Source organism: Mandrillus leucophaeus, unplaced genomic scaffold, assembly GCF_000951045.1.
Source record: "Mandrillus leucophaeus isolate KB7577 unplaced genomic scaffold, Mleu.le_1.0 Scaffold251, whole genome shotgun sequence".
In the NCBI taxonomy this organism is placed as follows: domain Eukaryota; kingdom Metazoa; phylum Chordata; class Mammalia; order Primates; family Cercopithecidae; genus Mandrillus; species Mandrillus leucophaeus.
The window spans coordinates 417,106-428,265 of NW_012102599.1; positions in this window are offsets into that span (position 1 = coordinate 417,106).

Genomic DNA, 11,160 nt, shown 5'->3' on the forward strand with positions numbered 1-11,160 from the left:
ATGGAAATCTAGTTTCATCTATTTTTAAAATGGCAAGATTATAAGGAATTTTAAAATATTAGTACAAATGTCTTTGTTGGAGATATTTATTAATACATTTCAACCTAGATACAATGAGATTCTTTGATTACACTGTCCTAACCTCAAATAAATTGATATATTTTTCAACAAATAAATGTAGTCATGCACTAGAAGCCAGAAAAATATTTTTTAACCACTCCTTCCATTTGCATTTGTTTCAACCATTTCCCTGTGAAAGGTCACACATTATACTGCACATGGGGTCAGTACGTGTTGATTGGCTGTCTCTGAGTAATCACTTTACACTGATGTGGACATTCTGCACACCATATCTAGACATCTGCTTATTGAACCAGAAGCTGGTGCTTCTTGGGCCTCATCCCAGTTTTTGTACTTTCTGCTTAGCCCTGGATGATTCACTGCTGATCTCCAGAGCCACATTTTTCAGTCTATCAAACAGAATGAAAATCTGCCAGCCTTTCCATCTTCTGTTCTATGTAGCTCTTAGTGCCAGGCAAAAATATTGTCTCCAAGGATTCTTATGCGGTTTAAATAGATGATGTCTAAGCTTCTCATAAGAAAGATGCTGTATCAATAGATGTAAGTTACTTACAATGATGTAATTGAAAATCCTTATAAAATATTGCAAACCAGATAGAATATGTAATTGCCTAGATAAAGTTTGAATGTTCAGCACAGCCTCACTTTTATGACTGTGGAAATAATACATGTTGGGTTTGGAAAAGACAAAAAAGTAAAATAGAAAGTCATGCCTACAGTATCTCCACACAAAAACAGGTGAAAATTTAATAAACATTTAAGATTGTCTGTCCCTTTTCTCCCTGTGAGAATAATATTCAACATAATACACTGGCTGTCAAACAGGCACCTTTGTTGAATTAAATGCATCAATATAAATATTCATAGTATTGTCTTAGCTGTATCTCTAAGAAATGCACCAAGTCCCCTGTAAGAATATTGCTGTAGTTACTGGTGTTGCTATGCATACATGTATTGCACAGTCTCTCTCTCTCTCTCTCTCTCTCTCACACACACACACACACACACACACATACACATACACATAAACCAAATTCCAGAGGCTTTGCAAGTCTTAGATCCATCTAGAGTCTTTGACTTGCCATTTGGATCTCTACCTTTCTTTCATTTTTCTCCTATTATCACTTTGTCAAGGTGAAACACTTGTTTTCGGATGAAACCTCTTCTGGCCTCTAGTACTTTGTTCATATTGTTCTCTCCACCTTCAAGGATCTCTGCATCTCTCTATGTTTGAAGCCAAACCATAAGGTTATAGCGGCAAAGAGCATGGGCTTTGGAGCCAGACAGGTTAGGATCAAATTCTGAACCTGCTGCTGGCTCTGTGACCTAAGCAAGTCATTTAACTTTTACCTCTGTTCCATTTGCCTCTGTTTCCTCATACAAAAAATAAAGATAATAACAGTTCTTACCTCCTACATGTGTTATGATGATTAAATACATTAAAATGAGTAAAGAACTTCCACACCAGACTCACAGAATGTACTCTAGAAAAGTTATATAACACTATCCTATTTTACCAACTTTATCAACTGTGCATACATATTTATTTTTCACATTTGAACCTCACCGAGATCAGAATGCTTCAAAACATCAGTGGTGTCTTAAAATTGTATCTAACTTAGATGACACTTGTGTTGGGGTTGTGTGAGAGCCTCACAATGACAATTTCTGATAGAAATGCCCACATGAAAGAGTTATAGTTTCCACAACACAAGGATATCTACTTGTGTAAAATAGTTGAGGGCAAGGATTCTAAAATCACCTGCCTGGTTCTGACGCTTCCTGTGCCCTTGGGCAAGTTGCTTAACCTCTCCAAGTCTCTCTTTGTCCATCTGTAAATTAGTAGTAATAATGGTCTCTACCTCACAAAGCTGTGTCATCATTGAAATCCATAATGAATGGAAAGCACTTAGCCTGTTACATAGGAAATGCTAAATAATAATAACCATAAACATTTTTTAGCACTTACTAGGTACGAGTAACTACATGTAGTAATTGTGTTCTAAAGACTTCACGTGACTAAATTTATTTAACACTTCCTCAAATCCTACAACAGGATGCTAGAATTGTCTGTATTTTATAGGTGACGAAACTGAGGCACAAAAGGGTGACAATTTGTCAAGGTCACACTGCTGTTAAAAGGCAGAGCCAAACTTCAGAATCCATGCTCTTCTCTTCTAGGCTCTCCACTCCTCTGGAAAGAACAACCTGAAAGGAACAACTTGAAAAACAACACTTGGATGCATTTTTTTTTTTTTTTTTTAGACCGAGTTTTGCTCCTGTCGCCCAGGATGGAGCACAGTGGCTCGATCTTGGCTCACTGCAACCTCCGCCTCCTGGGTTCAAGCAATTCTCCTGCCTTAGCCTCCCAAGTAGCTGGGATTACAGGCGCCCACCATCACCCCCAGCTGATTTTTGTATTTTTAGTAGAGACAGGGTTTCACCATCTTGGCCAGGCTGGTTTTGAACTCCTGACCTCAGGTGATCCACCCACCTCGGCCTCCCAAAGTGCTGGGATTACAGACTTGAGCTACCGCGCCTGGCCCAGATGCATGTCTTAAGAGCCTTGAAGAGAGAATGTACTGGGGGAGCTGGGGAGGGGGCAGAGGCAGGGGAGGTGTCCGTCTGCTTCACTGTAACATCCACGAGCCTTACCTCTCCCTCTAAGGAAATGTTCAGCAAATGATTGAACAAAGTACGCATTATTTAGTCCCACCTGGGCTGTCCTTTGTGGCACTCAGCCAAATCTCTGCAAGGACCCATAATTGCAGAGTTTTCAAAAACTGGACCCTGTGGACTGGGCTGCACACTGGGGTCTTTATCCATGAGCAAACAATGCTGAAGAGAGAGCCCTCTTGCTCCAGGCAATGGAATGCTCACAGTGAAGAAATGTGAAAGAGTTTCTCTTTGTGTTGAAACTCTAGCTACCCAGCCATGCCCACAACCTACACTCTGCTGTCAGGAGGTCAACAGGGAGAACGGGGTATGGAAATCTGCAGATAAAGAACTGGAAAGCCAGCTTCTGTTAATGGCCCTCAGCTGACCGCTGGCAAAAGTCTGTTTCCCCGAAGTAGGCTGAGTTTCTTTCTCTTCTTCCCCGGTATCCCTTCAAGCTGCACTGGAAAAACAGCACAAGGGTGACTAAGATGTAAGGAGTACTCTGAGGCTGAGATACTGATCTCAGGGGAGTTTTTCCTCTTGTTGGGTGGGATCTAGAGCTGACATAGATTGCTCTGGAACTTCACCAAGTGTTCTACACAGTAGCGGCTTGACTTCGGGGCATGTGAGTTGTCATTAGAGCAGGAGATGGGAAGGGGATACAGGATAGCCCGGCAGGAGAGGCAGGCCAAGGCTGTCAGGATGCTTCAAAGGCAGGGCTGAGCCTTACAGTGGCTGATGTATCTAGGTCAGTGCTTTTTAAATACAGAAGCCAATCTTGAGTTCCTGTTCATATATAATTATCTTTATAAGACATTTCTTAACTTCTTTCATCGTCCTAAGCATAAAATAAGTCATGAAACTTCAGGGAAATGTTGCATATATTTTTAATTAGGCGAAAAAACAAAATACTTTTCTTGATCTCCTTCTCACCACTTATAATTTAAAGTGTTGGTTCTAAAATAACAGGAACTTTGGCTTTTTCTTCATTGTTTTCTTAGCACCTAGCACACAGTAGGTATTTAATACAAAATTTTTTTGAATCAATGTGGAATAAAATGACTATCCAAGAATAAGTGGATTCAACTCTGGTTTTACACACAAACACGATTACGACAGTAGTGATCCATCTATCCCTGAGCTTCCAATGGCACTTACTATGTTTCTCTCTATCCATCTTGAGGCCACATTTAGCATTTTGATACATCTCTCCTTGTACCTTCTGGCCAGATGTGTAACTTGAAAGGCAAAGCTATAGCTATGAATAAAAAGAGCAGTGGTTTCTAAGATTTGGGAGTGGAAGGTTGAAGAAATGAAGCACAGGGTTTTCTAGGGCAGTGAAATTATTCTGTATAATACTGTTATGATAGATACATGACAATATGCATTTTTCAAAACTCATAGAACTTTACAGTACAAAGAGTAAACCTTCTGCACCCACATTTTTAAAGAATCATTTAAGAGGATGGGGGATCCTCAGATGGAATGCAGATTGCAACAAAACCACCTAACTACATTACAAAAGGGTGAAACAATTTCACTGCAGGGGGTGGGGGAGAAAAGTGCTGACACAAGTAACTTTGGATGTGAGCAGAGTCTGTAACACCAAGGACAAAGGAAACTGTACATAAGCACTATACTCTAGTTGAAAAAGTTATTTTCCCATAGGTACAGGTTAACAATACAGATACATGTAACAATATACTATACATGTAAACTGAAATTAAACAATTTAGGAAATGGATAATTTCTCATGGTTACAGTGGGAATTTACAGGTAATCAAGGGGAGGAGGCTACAGTCATCTATGTGCTAATAGTTCAGAGTTCAAGAGAGCAAGTATAAACTATGTTTAGCTTAATATAGATATAGATGGTATCTTAGTTTGTTTCATGCTGCTATAACAGAATATCTGAGGCTGGGAAATTTATAATGCACAGAAATTTATTGACTCACAGTTCTGGTACTGACATCTGGCAAGGGCCTTCCTGCTGCATCATCACATGGAGGAAGGTGAGAGGGCAAAGAGTAAGGGCAAGAGAGAGTGGAATTCACCCTTTTATAATGGTATCAATCCCACCCATGATGGTGGAGCCCTTGTGGCCTAATCACCTCTTAAAGGTCTCACCTCTTAATACTGTTACAATGGCAATTAAATTTCAATGTGAGTTTTGGAGGGGACAAACATTCAAATTACAGCAGATGGTTATATACAGGAGTATTTATATATGTGTGTGTATATACAGGTTACTATACATATATCCTTTATCTGTCAGCTGAAAGGGTCTAGAAGCAATGACACCCTTGTAGCAATGAGCACACCTAGCAACCAGATTGTGGTTTCTAATATCATTCTCCAGTAAAGACCTCAGGCCTTCTTGGAAAAATGGCTGATTCCAGGACAGGGGCAGGAAATATACAAATTGATCCTGGAGCATCTTGTATTGCCAGAGACAAAAAGTGTTAAATACACACATACAGTTAGGGGGTGTTCACAGTCAAATGGACACAGGAGCCAAATGAAAGTGTTCCCAAGAGCCAAAGCTGGAGAAATTTGATCAATAAGGTAATATTGGATTATAACCCAAAGTATAAAATAAATATCTGAGTTTATACTGGCATAAATAAATGACTGAATAAATAGAAAAATGAGGGAGAATAGATAAATCTCCTGTGTAGAATCAGAATAATTTATACAGGTACTCCACTCTCAAGTAGGTGGAACCTAGCTCCCCATTCCTAAGTGTGGACTGCACATCGTGACTTTCTCTCAAAGAGGACAGTTTGGAAAGGAGGTCTAAAAATCACTTTACCATGGAGAAACCTGTCAAACAAGCAATCAGGGTCAACTTCAATAGTAATGAGTCATGTTGACGTAGATACCTTTCATATAATGTGATGAGAATGTCACTTTACCTTTGTAATTTTCCTCACCCAAACCAACAACTCCAGTGAAAAAATGCAAAAACATCAGACAAATCCCACCTGAGGGACATTCCACAAAATACCTGATCAGTACTCCTAAAACTGTCAAGGTCATCAAAAAGAAGGGAAGTCACAGTCAAAAGAATCCCAAAGACACATGACAACTAAACGTAAAGTGGTATCCTGGGCTGGGCGTGGTGGCTCAGACCCATAATCCTGTACTTTGGGAGGCCGAGGCAAGTGGACAACTTGAGGCAGGAGCTCAAGACCAGCCTGGCCAACATGGTGAAACCACATCTCTACTTAAAAATATAAAAATTAGCTAGGCGTGGTGGCATGCATCTGTAATCCCAGCTACTCGGGAGACTGAGGCACAAGAATCGCTTGAACTTGGGAGGCAGAGGTTGCAGTGAGCCGAGATCGTGTCATTGCACTCCAGCCTGGGCAACAGAATGAGACTTCATCTCCAGATAAATAAACATAAAGTGGTACCCTGGATTGGATTCTTAAACAGAGAAAGGACACACACACACATACATACACACACACACACACACACACACACACACCCCTCTAAGAAATCTAAATGACGTATGGACTTTGCTTGATGGCAATGTATTAATATTGGTTCATTAACTGTGGCTAATTGTAAGATGTTGCTAAAAGGGGAAATAGGATGTGTATGGAAACTCTCTGTGCTGTGTTCACAATTTTTCTTTAAGCCTAAAACTGCTCTAAAAAGACAAGGTTATTTTGGTTACAAATTTAACTATAGATTTGGGTTTATGGGTTTATGGGGAGGTTAAAGAGAAGGTAATCTCCCAGCTCCTCCAGCTAGGTTTACTCATACTCCTACTCCACCATTCATTCTGTGCTCTGTCTGGTCTCTCCCTTCTGTGTCCTCCCATGCAGGTCTCTGGTCTCTATTTTGACTGTCTCTCAATCCTCCATTTCTACTCCAACACATGCAGCTTCTAAAAATCTCCAAGCAATTCAGTATTTGTCCTCAGCCTGCATAGTCCACTCAACGGAACAAATTCCTATACTTAGCTGAGCAGCAATCAACTTTGTTCTTCAAACATGCCCCCTTGGATGTATTAGCTCTCTTACCACAGCCAATTTAGGGAGATGTCCTCAAATGCTTTCATTCTGACTCAGTGCGTGGTTTCCAGATAAATTTCAAACAACTCCTAAAGTAAAAAAATTTACGTGGAAGAAGCTCCTAGCAATCCAACCTTAAACAGAGAGATAATGTCCAGAAGTCCACAAGATTGAGGGAGTAGAATTTATGAAGCTCAATTATAACTGTCATAAAAATTACAAAGTATAAAACACAGGGCACCAAGTGCAGGTGCTTAACAAGCTGAAAGGCAAAATTGATGCATGCCAACAGAATATAAAAAAGCAAAACTAAGGGGAAAGTTTCCTATTGAACTCTAGGCTCCCGACAGCCAAATTAGTCTCTCCGGCAAGGTGCTAAGTTACACGGGGGCTGAGTTCGTCCTCAGGTGTCATGATAGTTTGCACAGACCCACTCTGTCTCCTGATTTCTTTGGGTAAACAACAAATAATCATCTGAGAAAGAACCAGGAGTGGCAAAGGTGATCAGAGGCGGCAGTGTCAAACATCCGTGACCTTGGCCACATTCCCATTATCCTCTACCCTCACTGAGTCCAGTAGGCCAACAGGGAAATACCGTACCCCTTTGAAGTTATGGGATCTTTTAATAAACCACAGCAGGAATACCCTAGCTAGCTAACTAGCTAGTGGTAAGAAAGAGATGTCTGCCAAAAAGAAGAAAAACAATGGTGTGAATGACAGTCTCTTTTTTTTCTTTATTTTTATTATTATATTTTTAGAGATGCGGAATCCCTATGTTGCCCAGGCTGGTCTTGAACTCCTGGGCTCTAGCAATGCTCCCACCTCGGCCTCGGCCTCCCAAAGTGCTGGGATTACAGCCATGAGCCACGGCGCTCAGCCTGATATTTCTTCTTAAGAGAACCATTATATATAACATGTATGTGAGTAAGTACATGTAAGAGGATAGCACTCTACTTTTAGAGTCTTCAGTGTCTTCAGGATATTTTCAAGAAACAAATATACAATTAATTTCTTTCTTTCCTCCTCTCCTCTCCTCTCCTCTCCTTTCCTTTCCTTTCTTGTCTTTTCTTTTCTTTCTTGACAGAGTCTTGCTCTGTTACCCAGGCTGGAGTGCAGTGGCACCACCTCAGCTCACTACAACCTCCAACTCCTGAGTTCAAGCGATTCTCCTGCCTCAACCTCCCAAGTAGTTGGGAGTACAGGCACCCACCACCACATCTGGCTCATTTTTATATTTTTAGTAGAGACAGAGTTTCACCATGTTGGCCAGGCTGGTCTCGAACGCCTGACCACAAGTGATCCACCCTCCTCAGCCTTCTAAAATGCAGGAATTACAGCCGTGAGCCACTGTGCCCGGCCAACAAATATGCAATTTCATTTGATCCTAACACTACAGCAAATGCTGAGCAGTCTGTACTTCATCATCGTGCTCTGCATGCACACACAGATCTTTATAACTTACCTATGCGTTCTGACCTCCCAATATTATAGCCTCAGAAGGAAACAAATGGCCTGGACTGAAGACAGAGAAGGAGTCAAAGCAGTAGCCGAGAAAGTTTGTGGATCAGGAACTCAGAGAACAAACTGGGGCAGGAGTGGCTTGTCAATGGTCATCTGGGCTGGAGCAAGGGCAGAAACAGGAGCTACAAGATATGATGAAGGAAGCAGAGGTTGAAATAGACCAACTCAAGAATCATTATGAACTAAGAATAACAGGGACCCAGAATCAAAATCTTCAAATGCCCACCTCACACACTGCCCATCTCAAGGAAGCCTGATATTTTATTCTACTACCCCTCTTACTACTGCATTATTCATGTAGTATGGCAGACTTTGAGAGGTTTTATAGTCTTCATGCATTCCCTCCTTCAAAGACTCCTTGATGAAAGGAGTGTCAAGAAATTTTAGCTTTTCTTTTTTTTTTTTTTTTTTGAGACAGGGTCTCATTTTGTTGCCCAGGCGGGAGTGCAGTGGCACAAGCATTGCTCACTCCAGCCTCAACCTCCTAGGCTCATGTGATCCTCTCACCTCAGCCTCCTGAGTAGCTGGGGAGTAGCTGCCACTGCACACTACATCCAGCTAATTTTTAAATTTTTTGTAGAGATGAGGTCTTGCTATGTTGTCCAGGCTGGTTTAAAACTCCTGCATTCAACAACCCTCCTACTTTGGCCTCCCAAAGTGCTGGTTCCCAAAGAGCCTCCATGCCCAGCCTGGGCCATGTTTTAAAACTGCCATGGGAGCTTTTGACATTAACTGGAAGCTGCTGCCAGTAAGTAGTTTGACTACCTTAAGGTTGCCAGATTCTAAGGAAGCCCAAGCTACATGGAAAGCCTGCGTGTAACCTTTCCAGTCAACAGTCCTAGCTGAGCCCATCCTTTAGCCATCCCAGCCCAGGCATCAGATGAGTGATTGAAGAAGCCGATTTGGAAGTGGATCTTCTAGCCCCGCATATTCCAGCCCTCAGCCATTCAAGTTGCACCAAATGAGACTCCAGACATCAAGGAGAAGAGAAGGGTTGTTCCTCCTGTGCCATTTTGGAATTCCTGATCCACAGAATCCGTGAGCATAATTAAAAGCTTGTTGTTTTACACCTTGAAGTTTTGGAGTGGTTTGTTGCTCAACAATCAATACCAATGGCAGCTGCTGTTTATTAAGCACTTAGTCTGTACCAGCACTCGACACGTGTTCTGTGATCCGTACAACAATCATATCAGGTGGGTGTTATTAGATAGACGAGGAAACTGAGTCTCAGGGAGGTCAAATAACTTATTAGAGATCACAGCTGTAGGAAGTTATGGTGGTAAAGTTAAATCCCATGCTCATTCAAATGTGACCTGAAGCTCTTAACACTTCCAGGGGCCATGGGAAATCTCTCTAACCAAGACAGAGATAAAGAAGAATGGTGTCCTCACCTTCCTCCCAAATGGGTATTAATTTCTCCACATTACTATCTTAACATGAAGCGCTTCATTCCCTTGGTCATTTCTCTTCTTAATTCTAAATCTTCCCAGAGATGACCCATGCTTCTCCACTAAGATGTGTCTCTGTTGTTCTTCCTAATTTGGAGGGGGAGAAGGGTTGCCTTTTCAAGTAATTTTTGAAGTTGCTTTCTTTTCTTGCTTGAGGTTATAAAATGACCCAACTGGGCTCCCGACTGGATTTTTATTGGTGATTCATATGGGACACACACACTCTTTCTCTCCCTCTCTCTCTCTTTTTTTTTTTTTTTTTTTAAACATCCTGAACTATTTGAGGTTTCTGGGAGAGTGACTTCACAACTTCAAGGGGGAGATGCGTCACATGGTCCATTGGGCTAAATTCAGTTTATACATCACCTAATCCTTCTATCTACTCCCCAAAGTTTGCAACAGCTACCCATGCTGATTGCTTTTTAAATTTTTCATTTCTTTGTCTTTAAATATGCTAATGTCTCCCTGCTGAGTTGTAAAGCCCTGGGTATCATTTACTTATTCATACACTCTCCAAGTTCATATGACTCATAGATATTAAAATAATATCCAATTTAATTCTGGTAATCTCTCATGGCTTTGTCAGACTACTTGGTGACATCATTCAGGATCATTCTAATGACACTGAGCTGTACAAAGATTCCCATTTTAGGAATCAGGAGACCAAGACTCAGAGATGTTAAGTCACTTGCCTAAGGTGACATAGCTTGTAAGTACCAGCAACAAAAATTGAACCCATGTCTTCTTTTTATTTTATTTTTTTTTTATTTTTTGAGACAGAGTCTTGCTTTGTCATCCAGGCTGGAGTGCAGTGGCATGGTCTCAGTTCACTGCAACCTCTACCTCCTGGGTTCAAGCAATTCTCATGTGTCAGCCTCCTAAGTAGCTGGGATTATAGGCATCCGCCACCATGCAAGGTTAATTTGTTGTATTTTTAGTAGAGACGGGGTTTCACCATGTTGGCCAGGCTGGTCTCGAACTCCTGGCCTCAAGCGATCCTCCCACCTCAGCCTGCCAAAGTTCTGGGATAACAGGCGCTAGCCAGTGTACCTGACCTCTTTTTAAATTTTATTTCCTTTTTTTGGTAAAAAATATAAAGATCTAATTGTGGTTTTTGTTTGTTTTTCGAGGCAGGGTCTGGCTCTGTCACCCGGGCTGGAGTGTAGTGGTACAATCTCTGCTCACTGTAGCCTTCCCCTCCTGGGCTCAAGTGATCCTCCCACCTCAGCCTCCTGAGTAGCTGGGACTACAGGCATGCACCACCACACCCGGCTAATTTTTGTATTTTTTGTAGAGATGGAGTCTCTCCATGTTGGCCAGGCTGGTCTCGAACTCCTGACCTCAAGTGATCAGCCCACCTTGGCATCCCAAAGTGCTGGCATTACAGGCGTGAGCCACTGCACCTGGCCCGAACCCACATCTTCTAA